The sequence below is a fragment of the Sparus aurata genome, chromosome 3 (genome assembly GCF_900880675.1).
Source record: "Sparus aurata chromosome 3, fSpaAur1.1, whole genome shotgun sequence".
Lineage (NCBI taxonomy): Eukaryota > Metazoa > Chordata > Actinopteri > Spariformes > Sparidae > Sparus > Sparus aurata.
In genome coordinates, this window is record NC_044189.1 from 1,047,945 (window position 1) to 1,065,707 (window position 17,763).

A 17,763-nucleotide genomic window follows, 5' to 3' on the forward strand; every position below is an offset into this window, starting at 1 on the left:
CAAGTCGGTTGTTCAAGGCTGTAACTTGGTGTTAAAACTTTAATAAAAGTGTGTGTTTGTGGCAGTGTCGCCACCTAGTGGTTGAAAATGCAAGTATATTTACTCAAGGACTGAAGAACAGTGTGGGAAGGGTCGAGTCGAGTCAACAACCATTATTTTAATCGCCAATAATGAATTCTTTCAATGTATTGAATCATATTTATATTATTAATATAAATATATTTAAAAAAACAGGTGAGGCGTGTTCTGTCTGTGATCTATTTTACACAACTGATGCAAGAAATGTCACATAAACAAGAGAATTAACGAGGAACGGCTAAACATCCCAGACTCCATTTACAAATCGCATGATTTTACAGTCGTGGTGTCCTGAAGAGAAACTTACACACCTGTGTGAAGCAGACGAAAGACATTTTAAATCCCTGGTGCCTTCTTGTAAATTCAGCATTAAGTGCAGCACATTGAGAGGAACTGCTTGTGACTGGGTAGTATTTCAGTCATGTAACTGAACTCGTACTTGAGCTCCGATCTTCTGATTGATTTGTATTAAAGTAATGTGTGACGTGTTCATATCTGTGAGTCATCGTGTAATAAAACAAGTCTCACCAGCTGGAGGTCGATCAAGTGAAGTGAAGTGAAAAGGAAACAAAGATCTGTGAAGGCGTCTCTGTCACACCTTAGTAACACTTTAATAACATTAACAACAGGAAACACACTCCAGGATCTGTGTTACATGTTTAATAACGTACAAACAGGAAGAACAGATTCAAAACATTTTCTCCACATGACGCGATCATAACGGCTCTGTGTTCATGAGACAGAAGAAAACAATAATCAACAATAAAATCAGGTCACATCTCATCATTCCCTGACTCCAGATCTCTTCACCCTCACTGGAATAATAAAAACACTTGTGGAAACTTGCGATTTCAACATTTTGTGCAACAATGAAGAATAAAAGCAGAGTAACATTTCAAATCAGATCAATTCTGGAAGAACTGGGTGTCTCTACAGAGAGGCCGAAGACACATCGGATGGCAGAATTATCAGTTCACCAGATTTGAGTCTTGTTTTCGTCTTTCCCACAGTCTGGTCTTACATTTGAACGCACCGTGTCCACTGCTGCCAGGATGACAGACTTTTTATTTTTATCTTCCCGTCGTGACACAATCGATTGTAAAAGATGTGAGTGTTAAAGACAAACATGATCTGAATTCTACAGAGGTTAAAATCAGGCAGCTGAAAGTTTCGGGTTGGCAGAAGTTATCTGGTTCTGTGGGTCAGTGTAGCAGGAAGTGAAGAGACAGTTCACCGTCTGACCCAGCGGGAGGTCTGTTGTTGACGATCAATAAACCTTCAGGTCGACCCGATGGATCCTCTGAGGATCCTCTGACCGGACGCCTCCTCACGCCTGCTTCAGCAGCAGCCCGTATGGTCGGATGGACTCCTGCACGATGGCCTTGGTCTGGAGGTCCTTGCAGCCCTCGGGGATGTAGACCACCCAGAAGTGTTCTCTCTGGCACTTCACTCTCTTCTCCGGGTTGATGCGGTTCTGCAGAACCACTTTGTAGGTCTTCCCGTCCACCTTGGACTTGAACCTCTTGCAGTACTTCTCTGCCATCTTGATGTCCGGCGTGGAGTAGACTCCTCGGCCCCTCTTCCGCTCCTCCACCAGGGAGGCGGCAGCAGCATCCAGGAAGCTGGGCTCATCGGACGGGCCCCCCTTGTGGGCCAGGATGATGCCGAGGGATCCGTCCATGTTGTGTCCGTTGTAGGAGACGGGCCAGGCGTCCTTCCCCGTCCCCAGCCAGACGTCGCTGTCGTCATACTTCTTGCTGACCCGCAGGGCGACCCGGTTCCACCCGCAGGGGCGGATGTACGGCTCGTTGCCACGCAGGTACTGGGCGCTGCCGTCCTGCAGGTGACAGAGAGGTGAACAGGGTCAGAACTGGACACACTCAAAGGAAACTCAATGCTAATATGCTACATGCTAATGTTTCTGCATCAGTCCTGAGATCACAGTCGAGTTCTGAACAGCGGTTCTGTTGGTGTCACTTATAGTTCTGCTGATGAACCGACTGGATTCTCAGCACCGACACGTCTCACACTTCTGTTTATTAACAAAAAGTTTCACACGAAGGAAAGAAAGACGTTTAAGTTCTAGATTTTTTGTCTTCTTCTTCTTTGTCTCCTCTCCTTTCTTTTTCTTCCTCTCCTCCTGTTCTTCTTCTTCTTCCATCCCTTCTTCTCCTGCCTTCCTTCCTTCCTTCCTTCCTTCCTTCCTCTACCCCTTCTGGCCCCCTCAGCCTTCCTCTCTTTCCTTCCTCTTCCTCTCCCTCCTGTTCTTCTTCTTCTTCTTCTTTGCTCTCCTCTTCTCCTCCTTCCTTCCTTTTCCTCTGTGCTTCTTCTTCTATCCCTTCTTCTCTTCTACTTCTTCTTCTTCTTTATCCTCCTCTCCCCCCTCCTCTTCCTTTCTTTCCTTCCTCTCCCTCCCTTCCTTCTTCTCCTTCCTTTCTTCCCCTACCCCTTCTGCCCCCTCTTCCTCTCTTTCCTTCCTCTTCCTCTTCCCCTGTTCTTCTTCTTCTTCTTCTTCTTCTTCTACCCCTTCTTCTCTTCTCTTCTTTTTCTTTGCCCTCATCTTCTCCTTCCTTCCTTCCTTCCTTCCTTTCTTCCTCTACCCCTCCTTCCTCTTCCTCTCTTTCCTTCCTTTTCCCCCTCTCTTCTCTCTTCTCCCCTCCCCTGTCTTTTTTTCCAGTCCTGTCTCACCTGTCTGTTATAATAACTGCAGTGTGCGGTGATGTCCAGCAGGTGGCAGCGTGACGTCACATCACTCTTTCAGACAAACATTTGTGCAGTAAAACATATAATATATATTATATATGAGTGTGTGTGTGTGTGTGTGTGTGTGTGTGCTGTTTTAAACCTGAGTACAGTATCAGTTATATTCCACTGATTCTCTTAAATAACTCTAATAATCACGTTATTAATCTAAACACTCTGATTAACTTTTAATCACTGAGATAATCTACGTTCAGGTGTGACGTCACACAGCCTGACTCAGGTGTGAGCTCACCTTGATGTTGGTGAAGTCGTAGTCGTACTGAGGGTTGGAAGAAGTCCTGCAGGTTGATCTTCACGGTGGCCCGGAGGCTCGGTTCCGGTCCGGGCCCTTCTGTGACGCCAGGGGAGCGCTGTACAGGTCCTGGTCTTCCGGGTCCTGCAGGGACAGGGTCCCGATGCCGGGTACTCCAGCTCCTTGAAGCCCTCCTGCTTGTGAACTCCTTGAGGGTGACGATTTGACGAAGTCCTGCGGGCTGAGCTGCGACCGCCGCTGGTCGCCTCCACTTACAGCCGGACAGAGCCGACAGGGCCTCAAGGCACAGCTGGGAGTCAGGCATGGTGCTGAGAAGGAGGAGGAGAGCTGGGCCCGACTACAGCTGCTTCTTCTTCTCTTCTTCTTCTTCTTCTTCTTCTTCTTGTTTTGTATGTGAAGCAGTTTGTTGAGCAGCAGTCAGCTCCGAGCTGGACGTGTCACTCTCTCAGTCTCACAAACAACTCGACCTAGTTTCACTTTCATACTTTCACTTTCCTTACTGACTCAGAGTCAGTTATAGGAAGTCACAGGGCTCTGAGAGGAAGAGTCCAGCTCACAGTACCGGAACCGTGAGCACATCTGGACAGAACATCTGTGTAAAGTTCACTGCAACATACAGAAGAGACAACAGAGACAGATGGAAACACACAGAGGGGTTAGAATAAACAAATCAGTCAGTAAATGATATAAATATATAAGAGTGTATTTATTTTTTATTTATATGTTATGTATTATTTATTATGTTTATTTTTATGTATTATGTTGTATGTTTATTTATTTATTACGTTATTTATTTTATTTATTATTATTTATTTTGTTATTATGTTGTTTGTATTTATCTTGTTTTTTTTGGTTTTTTAATGTATTTAGTTATTTGGTCTCTATTGTCCTCAGGTTAATTTCTATTTCTCAACACTTCCTCATCACACAACAGTGAAACATGGAAACACTCTGCAGCTCCCTCTGCTGGTCACTCTGTTCAGGCTGCTGGTACCAGACTGTGAGCCCGTCTGCAGCTCTGGGACCTGAACCAGAACCCAGAGCTCTGTGGTGCTGGTTCAGTTGTTGTTCTGTCTTCTTGTCTCACCTTCACCTTCTTCTTCTTCTCTTCAGGTAAACCAGCCGTCTGCTGCTGTAGCTCACCGAGCAGCCGTCTGACTCAGCAGGTCACAGAGGTCAGTCACTCTTTAAGTCATCTGATCAGTTCTTACTTCGACCGGATACAACCCCTTTTGTTCTGTGTGGAGACTTAATTGTGACCCACAGCTCTCTGGACCTGAAGCAAAACTCTTTATATTCTCTGTAACATTCAAAAAATCAAGTACTCAAAAGTCTAAAAGTAAAGATATGGTGTTAAGATATTACTTTGGTTCAAGTGAAATTCACCTGAACAAGAGTTAAAATATCTGATGTTAAATTTACTTAAGTTTCAAAAGTAACTTTCTGGCAGTAAAAGCACAATAAATATAAACATATATTTACATGTACGATGTTTTATTGTTGAATGAATTCAACATTTTCAGAGTTTTTTTATCCGACTGCTGATAAAACAAACAAAGTTAATCTGTGAGGTAACTGATCGTCTGAGTGGAGGAGAATAATAAAGTAACAGGAACTTTGAATACTCAGTTAAAGTACAAGTACTCAGTTCCATCCATCACTGTTCCTCTGGCTCTCTGCAGGACGACTCTCTGCACTACTCCAGTCTGAAGCTGGCGGAGAATCCCCGCCCCTCCGGCCGAGCAGGGACACGATTGGTCGAAGAGGACGTCACGTACTCGGCAGTGGCCAATCGCAAGAGCCCAAACGGATCACGTGACTTCAGATAGAACCGGTTCTTTTCCTGTTTCAGCTTTTTAACAGTCACAAAATTCAGCTTTTTATTATATTTTTTTATTTGTTTATTTGACATTTTCTGTTTTTAGTTCCTGAGGAGTAAAAACTTTTACCTCAAAATGTGAATCTAACAAGTGAAATCTTCACACGCAGAAGAAAAACATCTCTGTTGTTTCTATGAATGTCATTTCTTTCTCATTTAACTTTGAGTTTTATGTCATTATCTTTGTGTTATCTTGTTTATAGTGCCGAGCCTTTACGTTACCTGACCTGTTATCTGCTCTCATGTCGTCACATGTTTCATATGTTCATATAATAAATGTAGCATCAGCTGTTCTCAGCTCTCTTTTTAATAAACACATTCTGATGTGAACAACCTGTTGTCTCTTTATTCTTTATCTCTTCTAACAAATGTGTTAGAAATACAGATTCCAGGACTGAAATGAACTGTTTCTTTTAATGAATGTCATAAATATTTATAACTTAAATCATATTTACATCTTAATAACATTTAGTATCCAGGACAACAGAGTCGCACATCTTCATCACTCTGATCAGCAGCTTTTTTATAACCGAGCCTCCGGACCACCGAAGATCAACCTGCAGGACTTCTTTCACCCTCAGTACGACTACGACTTCACCAACATCAAGGTGAGCTCACCTGCCGGCTCACACCTGAGTCAGGCTGTGTGATGTCACACCTGAACGAAGATGATCTCAACGTTTAAAAGTTAATAAGTGATTAGTTTTGCCACCTGCTGGACGTCACAGCACACTGCAGCCATGTAACACAGCAGAGGTGAGGTGACGTCACACTGCCACCTGCTGGACGTCACAGCACACTGCAGCCATGTAACACAGCAGAGGTGAGGTGACGTCACACTGCCACCTGCTGGACGTCACAGCACACTGCAGCCATGTAACACAGCAGAGGTGAGGTGACGTCACACTGCCACCTGCTGGACGTCACAGCACACTGCAGCCATGTAACCCTGCATCAGTGAGTGACGTCACACTGCCACCCTGCTGGACGTCACAAGCACACTGCAGTCATGTAACCCTGCAGCAGGTGAGGTGACGTCACACTGCCACCTGCTGGACGTCACAGCACACTGCAGTCATGTAACCCTGCAGCAGGTGAGGTGACGTCACACTGCCACCTGCTGGACGTCACAGCACACTGCAGTCATGTAACAGGTGGATCTGAACAGACACACTGAGGTTGTTTTCAGATGTGAAGAAGGTTCTTGTGTTTGCGTTTGTAAAAAAGTTCTGGTTGAGAGTCGAGATCCAAAAGAAAACTGCATGAAATAAAATCACAGAAAATAAATATGAGGACAAATGTTTTAACGAAACCAGAACCAAGTTTAAAAAAAACACAACTATTTTTGTGACGTCACAACGTGACCTTTGTGACTCTGCCTCTGATTGGCTCCCCCTGATATTCAAACCCGACCCAAAAAACCTCTGAACCCCAGAACAGCTTAGGAAAGAGAGTTGCCACAGCAGAAGTTCTGAATGTTGTTCGTCACGTGATTCACGGAGACTTGAGGAGGTTCTGAGTGGGAAACTTAAACGTATGAAAACACGGACAGGCAAGTCCGATGTCACAGATAACTTCTGGAAACTACTGAGAAGCTCCATGATCCACAATCACTGAAAAAAAACAAAAAACGGTCCATTTCATTTAAGCCCTCGAGAGTTCCGACCCGAACAACCCAACCAATGATGGTAATGAGGAACAACCAATCGCGGGCAAGGTAGGGCGAGTGATGAAGTCAGCATCCTGGGAAAACAGTAAATGATGGGCCTGACTATATTTGACCAGAACAAGTAACTGTATATTCAGGAGATTGACGCTGATTCACATGATTTAGAACCAGAACCTGAGGACACGTAGTCAACCAGAAAATCACCAGAACCAGAGCAACATTTAAAGGAACTGTTCAACATTCAGCAAGTCCAACTTCTCGTTGAGAGTCTGATGAGACGATTGACAGCAAACCTGGAGTCTTGTCGTCATTGCAGGAGGTTTGGATCAGAACCGGCCTCCTCATCAGGAAACAGTCACCGTGACCCTGATTTAGTCTACTTGGCAGCAGTTCTGGTGATGACAGACGAGTAGATGACTCTGTGGTGGTCCTGATCCGGAGGAGTCCTGCTCGGCCTCTCCCTCCAGTTCTGTCGGCCCAGAGAGGCGTAATGGATCGTCTCCTCCGGCACAGACGGACTCTCGTACTGCTCGCACCCTGCAGACAGACGGGGGACAGGTGTGTTAACGGAGGAGACGCACCTGAGGACACACCTGAGGACGCACCTGAGGACACACCTGAGGACGCACCTGAGGACGCACCTGAGGACGGACATGTGACGGTGTTACCAGTGTGTCCGCTGGACGTCGTCCACGGCTGCAGCTCCGTGTCCTCACGCCTCTGTGGAGCTGAGGACGGACAAGGAGACAATATTTATTTATTGTCATTAATCAGTTAATTAATTGATCCTTTATTTGTCAAGAAGAGCAAACTGAGAATCCACGATCTCTCTGTCCAGGTAGTTCAGGTCAAGTCAGTTCCTGCACCTGAGACGAGTCGCAGCACCGATAACAACCTGAGCTGCAGGACGTCAGGACGGATCCCTGGCTTCAGGTGCAGCAGGTGCTCTGTGTACGTCAGACCTGCACCTACCTGCACTTCTGCTTTTCTTCTTCCTCCTGCACTTCATGCTGGTCAGCAGCACGCAGACGGCCGCCATGAGGAGGATCATTATCGCCAGACTGACGACGGCGACGACGAGCAGTGCTGAGAGAGACGGCAGAAAACATCTGGTCAGCACACATCCAAACATCTGGATACTGAGACAGGAAGTGACGCGTCTGAGACCAACCGTTCTCCGGCCTCTTCTTCTCCTTCTTTGTTTCAACCACGTCTGACAAAAAAGAAAATGAAAGTATGATAGTAGAAAAGATTGAAAACTTGGTCATCACTGAACCTTTAACGTGAACAGGTCCCACCTGTTGTCCTCACAGCAGGTGTGGTCGTTGTCCTGCTGGTCTGATGGATGCTGGTCGGCTCCGGCTGCACTGATGAACAGAATAAAAGATATTTTCAGATTTGTGACTTCTCTGACAACATGTTGGGAATCAAACACTCAATCAGCCGATCCACCTGTCAGGACGCTGACTGAGCTCGTCTTCCCGCTGCACTGATACTGTCCAGCATCCTCTGGCTGCAGGTCACGGATCTGCAGCGCCTCGTTCTCGTAGCTGAGCCGACTCCTCTCCGGTTTCATCGTGCCGTTCCTGAACCAGGTGAAGATCAGCTCCCGCCTCCCTCCGTCCCTCCTGTAGAACCACCTCTGTCTGGCTTTAGAGGAGCTGCTGCAGGGGAGCAGCAGCGTCCGGCCTGCAGGCACCCTGAAGTCCTCACCTGAAGGCCAGATACAAAGAGGGTCACCGGGACCACCTGGGAGTGAGACTCTTTAAAGACACCTTTCTACATATGTCCCACAATGCACTGCTCTCAGTCTACCTGTGAGCACCTGCAGCTCGGCCACCAGCTGCTGGTTGCAGCGATACTCTCCATCGTCAGAGTCGTCGAGCTGCAGCAGGCACAGGCTGCCGTCAGGCAGCAGACGGTACCGCCGGGGGTCCTCGTTGGTCTCGTAGCTCCCCTGTCGGGTCACCAGGACTGTCCGGTCCTGATGAGTCCAGACCACATCAGAACTGCTGGAGCCACCACATGGCAGGCGGACGTGGTGATCCTCCGGGACTGACAACAGGATCACAGCTGGAGGAGAGAACAGATCTGAATGTGACCTCTGACAGCCTGACGTGTCTCTGCTCACTGTGGTTAATGTCATGAAATGTTTTATAGTAATCTACAGTAATCTACTGTAGATTACTGTAGATTACTGTAGATTAATATAGATTACTGTACATTACTGTAGATTACTTCATTATACAGTTGATTTACTGTAAAACTGATCAAACATTTCACTTTCATGTAAATATTAAGTTTTTCTCTGTAACGTAATCTAATAAAGCAGTTAAACTCTAAATTATTCATTAATGAAGTCAGAAAAGACTTTTCTCTTCCTCAGAGGTGGAAGAAGTACTCAGATGTGTTACTGAAGTAAAAGTACATAAAGTCAGTGTAGAGAGATACTGTCTCTGTGTCACTCATCTCCTGCTGATGTTCAGTTTTTAGCCTCGTTTCCTGTTTTAGCTGCTATTCCTGTTTTATCTCATGGAAACACGCTCGCTGTGCTTCAGCCCGCCTTAAATAACAACGCAGACAGAATCACACTGACTGTGAGCTCAAACATTTACATTATGTGAATAATTAAACCGTAACGTTGTTTTCTTTGATAAAAAATTGGATTTGAGAGACAATCGTGTTATTTTAGGTATTTTCTCACTGTTTTCAGCTTTTATTGTTTGTAAATCACTGTTGTACTTTTTCTTTCTCAGTACACTATGACCTCTTTTACAACTTTTATTAAAAGTAAAATATAAAACTAATCGTTAGTCAAATGATTCTCTTCTTTTTATTGCACAAAACGTCTTTAAACTTCAGGAATACACGTTATTTTGACGTATTTAATCTCAAACTACAGATGTTAACGGTGAGCCAACACACAGAACGTCCGTGTGAGTGAATAAGTAACTCAGACACAGAAAACAACTCAGTAATAAAATAAAATGACTGATATTGAAGATTCAGAAGCTGAGACCCACCTGTACCTGTGGAGTTTTCTCTGCAGACGATCAGAACTGTGAGCAGGAACCAGACGGGACAGAAGATCATAAAACTCAACATGTTCAGAGCTGCTGCTGATCAGACCGAAGCTTCAGTGTCACTCATCCCGACTGGTCGTCTTCCTCTTCCTCCTCCGCTGACTGAGGAACTGAACGTCATCGTCCTGGAAAATGAAACTTTAATATTCACAGCTCAGAGTGTAAAGAGATGAAGTCCCGGCTGTTTTGAAGCTGGGTTGGTTCGTTTTAAAACGGTCTTTAAAGGTTCAATCTAAGAATTTTAAAATGAACTACAATTAAAAACAGAATGTGAAGAAATAAAAGTTTTTACTTCATGTCAAAGACGTCGATGTCTCGTGTTGTTGAGATAACAGACGCCTGAAAACTGTTTGTCCCGGCGGTCAACAGCTCCTCTCTCGCTAGCTGCACGGCTAACCAAGCTAACAAGCTTCATTAGCTACAGAGTACAGTCAGAACCTTTAATCTCATTAGTTACTGTTAACATTTAACAGTGATTAATACGTAACACTAATGATGCAACAAGTAAAACCAGAAGATCAGAACTGTCACATACCATGTGCACCCCAGAAACTTATTTACTTTAATACCATCTGACTTTTCCATCTAATTCTATTACATTCAGTGTAAATAGTCACATTTAGTGTAAAAAGTTGTTATATACATCATGTTGAGTGTGTGTCATACATGAAGTTTATTGATAAAACTACATTAATTTGATTTAATTATTAGATGATTTCACACTGACTCAACATGAAGTAAACAAAGGTGGCATAACTGTGAATAAGTAGTGCAGTCATACTCAATAATGAAACAAGGAGCGACAGTCATATTTTGTGCAACTTGATATATTTGCGTGGCATTCGTTGGAAGCTATTTTTTTGTTAACTGGTGTTTTAGGTCGGTACACACACACTGAACTGTGGTGCTCAGAGGAAAGCTGGACAGAAATGAGTATGAAGTATTCAGTCTGTGTATTTTGCAGAATAACACAGTAAAGAAACAACATTAGAAGTCACACAAGTGTGCAACACCTATCCAAACATTTTGGACTGGATTTATATCAAGTATCATAAGACATCCTGTTACTTTCCACAACTTCAGATGGCAAAAACACTGATGAGAAAACTACAATAAAACTTAAAGTGAAACTCTCGCCAAAAAGCAACCGAGGCTTTATTTGTGATTGAATATGAGTCAAACCTTCGTATAAAAGCATAATTGCAATGAAAAAGGCACTATTTTCAACTCATTTTCAATGGGAGTGCTGCGGGCACTTTTACGATAGCATCAAAATCTCTATTTTTAAAACAGTAAGAAGTCTCGACACAACATGAAACTTTGCTCAAAGTATCACCAGGGTCTCTACACATGAGCACGAGCATTGAGAACATTGTTTGTGTACACAGAGATTGCAACCTAACAGGCAGGAGAGTAATGGTGGACCTCCTACCTGTTAGGTCGCACTCGAGGATCGACACTTTTTGTCTTACACGATGGCGGCGCGTCGGAGGTGCTACTGCTAACGTGCGTTGTCCGAAAACTTTTTTAGTAAACTCTGTCTCACTCAACAGAAACAGAAAGTCACACCCGGCATGCCTCTTTTCCCTTAACTCAACTTTAACTCACTCAGTGTTTTTGCAATGTTTTTTTTTCTTTTTAAAGAAAAGGAACATGTTCCTGTAATTTATTTTCAATATTCAAAGACATCGACTACAGCACTGGATATTAGAAGTTGACACCTTACTATTACTATAACTTTCATACAAAATAAACTGGACATACTTCATACAAGCTTCCATAAAACGCATACACACGAAAAACACAAAAACTAAATATATTTATACAAAATAAAAAACAGTCAGAGTCTGCACCATGATTGCCTTCCGCAGTTTTAATTCTGAACAACAATCACAAGTGTTTGAAAGAGCTGTTGGCAGTCTTTGTGCTGAGCTAATATGTGGCATTGGTACATTTCTATGATGTAAAACACAGAAGTCACCATTCAGTATGTATCTCAGTTTTTGGCGTCATGGTTCAGTAACAGGATGTTCCACTCATTCATCACAGAAAATGCATACATATATATATATATATATATATATATATATATATATATATATATATATATACATATATACACATATACATATACATATGTATATACACATATACATATATCTATATATATACATATCTATCTATCTATCTATATGTCTATATCTATATATCTATATATATATATATATATATATATATATATATATATACACATATATATACATATACACATATATATATAACGATATTTTGCCTACGATAACGACATTATCACGATCCTGCGATAATCGATATATTGCAAGAAATTTCATCCACGATACATCGCGATATCTGTATCACTGAAGAAATTCAGAACTTATTGACTGCAATGCATCTATTTCACAGGAATTACAAAACATTGTAAATCAATTTTGCATTAATGACAGCCAAGTAAACAAAGTGTATATTGCACAGTGGCTCTTCTTAACACACACACAATGACTGCAACTTAAAGATATTTGGCACCAGTGTATCGATAATGTGCCTCAAAATATCACGATATATCGTAGTATCAATATTTTGGTACACCCCTAATACATACAGATGTAGGAACACAAGTCTTGTCTCTGCATCTTAAGGTGGTCTCATTTCAGCCATGATTACCTTTAACCCAAATCAACTCCTTTTTCCAGCATATGGGACTGAAAGCCCCCATATCCTGGCCTGGCAAATTCCTCTCCTCTCCACAGAGTGGGACGATGTTGTTTTTCTTGCAATAAACAGATCACCAGAGAGCTTCTTCTAGTAATTTACAACAACTAAGCACATCTGGTCTGTTCCCCTTCCTCCAAAGAAGATGAACCCCTGTTCCTCAGGTCAAACAAGGTCAAGCCCAATGGAGTTTTCTTTGGTCACACCAAAAGGAAGAAGGACTGGTTTCTAACATAGATGTGGTGATTTAAGATGTTTTACTAATCTACGTGTCTCTTCCTCTGGAACAGTCTCCAGTGGGGGAAGGCTTAATGGGGAACCTAATCTGTGTGTTCTTCTCCTCACATGTCCAACTGTTATTAAGACCGTTGTTGTTCCTGGGTCTGACATACCAATCCCCCTTTCAGTCTTCTGTTCTCACCCAAAAGTCCTAAATAACAAATAAACTACATCTCAATTTCTTAAATTTAACGGATCCCGAAATAGAGTAAGAAGGTCATTCAACAGATCCTTCTTATGTTATTGTGAAGCCAAATGAAGTTTATTACTCAATAAGTTTGAGGTCAACAGAAACCCCCTCCCCTTTGTCGATGGAGGAGAGATTTGAAGATCATCATTCCTTCGGTAATACTTGTATTATTTACCAGTTAAATGTCTGATATGTTTTGTTAAAGATATAACTACAAGGAATATGTATAAGTCCTTGGTTCTACTGTGTATTGTATACTTTATTGTCATATGTTGTATACTCAAGTGCTTCATGTCTTAATCAGGTTATAATTCTTTTGAATGACAAATGATCATTATCATGTTGCATCTTTTCACGAAGGCAAAAATTCGACTTTTAAGATGGTGAAGTTTTGTGAAGGTTAAAACACGATTTCGAAATGTTAAATACAAATAGTATAGTTAGATTAACTTTTGGGAGCCTAAACGCAGATCACATGAGGTGTGACACTGTCAGCCGGCTCCCGTTCACCCTGCTACAGGTCATAAAACAGACACTCTCCCCTTCTCTCACTCTCTTTTTCTCCAGGTTCTCTCCCTGTTCTCTTCTCCCCCTGCTTCTTCTCCTTCTTCTCTCTTCTCTTCTTTGTTTTCATTTTTATTTTATTTTTATTTCTCAAGTAATCTTTACTTTTATTTTTGCAACAAGCTCTAAGACAAGCGAATTGAATCCCTACTTTAAGTACTCTACTTTTATTCAAGTTTTTAATAGAACAAATTCTTTTCTTTTTTGATTTTATACTGTTAAAGTATCACCGCCTGATTCAGAAGAAGTTGAATTAGTTTCAGGATCAGATCTTGAGTACCACTATTTGAAACCACCAAGAAAAGTCTTTTTCAAGACTGTGATCATCTGATGAAGAACGCTGTAAGCCTTGCAAAGAGTCCAACGAAAGAGACTTTGTGTGCTCCCAGCCGAGACAGACTCTACCCAGCGCTCCCAAGGCGGAAACCCCGCTGGGCCTTCGGACCAAGAGTTCCTCAACAGAGTACTGGCCTTCCTTCTGGCTACTGGACCGACGCGCCGTGCCGTAGTCCAACCCAGAACTCTCAAGAACACCAAACTTCAGTGCCTCCAGACGCCCAGACAAAACCGGCCGAACGTCTTCATGCAGCTGGATCCACACACGTGAGAATGAGTGAAAGTTCTGACTTCTGTCAAAGTTCTGACTTCTGTCTAAGTTCTAACTTCTATCTTATGAACTTAAGAGAATTAAGATTAGGGTCTCATAGTATTAAGAATTACTCCCGTAATATTTAATATATATAACCCGACCCTTTAACTTTACCATCTACCGACGGTCACACGACTTTATTACTTTCCTAATTACAGTCTTTACATTTTCTGTTATCTGTTGTTCGTCTAAAATTGTCATGTCTTTTATTTTACCCAAATTATTTAGTCAATAAACATATAATCATTTGTCTTTGTCTGGAACTTAATTTTAATGTGGAGAACCGATGGATACGTGCAAAGAATTCACTGCTTCAGAATACTGAGACTGAATAAATTGATTTTGAATGGACTCTAACTGTCCAAGCAAACTGGTACAGTTAGGGGTTTGGAATAATGTCCTCTGGATTATTCCAATAACTAAACAAGGAGGTGGTGCCCCATTTTACGAGTGTAATATTAATTTCCAGTGATTAATAATCATATATATATCAAATTAGTGTGTGAGCAGTGTCTCCTACATTATATATTTATGGTGCTGCCCATGTCAGGACCACATACTATCATACACAGATAGATAGATAGATAGATAGATAGATAGATAGATAGATAGATAGATAGATAGAGAATGTGGTCCAGTTCCATTCAAAAAGACACTGATATGTAAAAAGTGACAGTAACATTTCTATAATTCAGTATTTGAGATCGTCCCTGTGTAATTAGTTTGTAAGTACTCTCTTCTCTTCTTATATAAAATGGCTTCCCTCAGCTGGGTTGTGAGTTATGAAGGAACACTTTAAGTAGATCATTTAATAACACATACAACTACATAGCTGATTGACACGTATCATATTCAGCACCCAAGTGATATAATACTTACACAGAAATCAAACTTTCTATTCTTTACCTGACCAACAGCTAGGTTAATTTAGTATCAGGATGGTAACTTACTGTTAAATTTGAGAATCATTGTTGCTCAGTTCTGACATTTCTGTCATTAAAACCTCAAAAAGCAGTCTGGTATACCCTACTTACTAATTGTAGAGGCCAGTATCCCGAGACAAGATGGCGGCAGCAGGAGGAAGGAAATGCACACGTCTACTAATCCTCAATGTTTTATACAACACTTAACCCTCTGGAATCTATGCTGGCCATTTGTGTCCACCTCACTTCCTTTTTGTTGATCATTTTAGCTGTGTTAATGCATATGGAATGATATTTCCCAAGGGTCTGGATTTTTGGCTGATCTTTCAATTTTCAAAACCTGCTCTTTAAATATGTCAATATTATACTGTGTATCTACAATTGTACCTTATGGCTCTATCGTGGACACTTTTGGCCAATTGAAACCCATTAAAACCACATTTTTTAATTCCTTGTGATTTACAGTATAAAATCATATAATTTAGGTAAAATGGCTTTCATTCTAAACTCAACACTTGAAAATTTTAGTTTTTAATGTTTTTTACCAGATTGTGTCATTTGTCCATTTTGGGGCAAGGGAGCAATTTCAGTTAATATTCTTAGTTTCCACTAGGGGCGTATGATGGCTTCCTGCACTCCAATGGAGCAAATGAATGACACAATTTTGACATAGGTGTGATCCTAAGGATGTCAGGTAATGATGTGTGTTTGTGCATGAAAAAAAAAATTAGTATTAACAAGATAAAGTGACATAAATTACAGTGTATCATACCATACAAGTTTTGGTGAATTTCTCTCGGTACAGGTTATTGAGCTTTGAGTTTCCAAGGCACACCTGGCTGTGATGCACAGGTTGAAAACACCTGTAACTTTGATCTTTTCATAAAAAAATGCCACACACAACTACACAATAGCCTTTACATTCTCAAATAGCTGCTCTCCAAAAAAAAGGATCACAGGTCATCTTGACCTATGGCTTCTGGGAAACAAAAACAAAGTCTGACACTGTTTATAAATCTGTCCTGGAGTTTTTGCAGGTGCAGTCAGTACTAATGCTATAAGTGAGCCTATCAGCTCCCAGATCCTTCTTATCTGTAGGATGGCGAGAAGGTCATATGCCCTGACTGAAGCACTTGAGTATGTGATTGGCTCAGAGAGTAAAGATGGAGAGAAATCCTCTGCGGTTGAGGAGGAGAAATCTTCTACCCAAGATGAGGACACGTCCTCTCCTGAAGATGATGGGACACCTTCCTCAGAGGATGACAGCAACACCACTGATGACGACTTCCAGCCAGTGCCTGGTTCCTCTTCCTCAGGGGAAGAGGACGGTACAGACACAGCAATGGAGGCCGATCAGCTGATGGCAGAGACAGAGGGGCTGGCCGGTCAGTGGATGTCTCGTCATGGGAAAATAATGTGGTTTCCCACTGCTGAAGAGACCCTGCACCACAATCCAGTATCCACTGGTTTCACCCCAGGGCCCACCCTGTACGCAGTTGCCCATATCAGCAACCTGAGGTCTGCCTTTGACCATTTTATTACAGAGGAGATCATTCAGCTGCTGTGCACCAACACAAACCTGCATGGGAGGCGAAGGTGTGAGGATTGGAAGAATGTGGATGAAGTGGAGATGAGAGTCTACATTGGGATTCTGATTCTGGCTGGCGTCTACCGCTCAAGACATGAAGCAACACGTGGCATGTGGGATGCCAAGACAGGACGGGCCATGTTTTGTGCCACGATGCCCCTCTACAGCTTCACTCAGATCAGCGCTAACATCTGCTTTGATGACAGGCTCTCCCACCCAGGACGCTTCAGGAATGATAAACTCGCTGCATTTCGCATCCTGTGGGAAAAGTGGGTTGCTTGCCTCCCCCTCTTATTTAATCCAGGGGTTGATGTGTGTGTGTTGACAAGCAGCTTGTTGCATTCATAGGTCATTGTGGACTTCGACCAGTGGCGTGCACAGACCTTTTGAAAGGCAGGGATGAAAAGCAAAAAAAGGGCACATACAGCAAGTTCTTGCAACTGAAGAGGGCACAGTAGTGCGCGTTTTGGCTCCGAGGAGGGCACTTTAGTGCCTGATTTTGTCACCCAAGAGGGCAGTTTATCATGTTTTAACCAGCCAAGGGGGCAGTTTGTTGTGTTTTGCCAATCAAGAGGGCACTTTAACGCACTTTTTGGCTCCCAAGAGGGCGCTACAGCGCGCGTTTTGGCTCCCAAGATGGTGCTTCAGCGCACATTTTGGCTCCCAAGAGGGCACTTTAGCAAGCATTTTGGCACCCAAGAGGGCACTTTAGTGTGCATTTTCCAATAATTAGGCCACTGCCCACCCCCCCCATGCACACCACTGACATCTACAATATATTCCCAACAAGCCTGCACAGTATGGCATTAAAATCTGGTTCACCTGTGATGTGGCAACCTCCTATGCCTGGAGCATGGAGATTTACATGGGAAAACGACCCAGTTAATTCTGGAATTGATTAAAATTTTGGATTTCATGATCAGGACTGATGTCAAATTTGAAAAAAGGAGCAAATATTTTCAGTATATAGTGTTTGTATATAGCATTTTGTAAGCAAACAGGAGGTGGACACTTTTGGCCATGCATAAGCTGAGAGGGAGTTTTTATGTTTTTTCTGCCACTGCACAAAAAACTAATGAAGCATAAAAATCATTGATATTGCTTATTATTGACAA

The 17,763-nt window shown here is 42.5% G+C and overlaps 1 protein-coding gene and 1 long non-coding RNA gene across 3 annotated transcripts in view; both read right to left on the reverse strand.

Moving 5' to 3' along the window:
* The window catches only part of LOC115577177 (contactin-5-like), a 134,764-nt gene that overhangs the window by 74,022 nt on the left and 42,979 nt on the right, over positions 1–17,763 (reverse strand). The window lies entirely within an intron of this gene.
* On the reverse strand, positions 5,295–5,920 carry LOC115577547 (uncharacterized). The gene is made up of 2 exons (XR_003983192.1): positions 5,753–5,920; positions 5,295–5,685 (listed from the first exon to the last, which is right to left on the reverse strand). It is a non-coding gene; the product is annotated as an uncharacterized LOC115577547 (long non-coding RNA).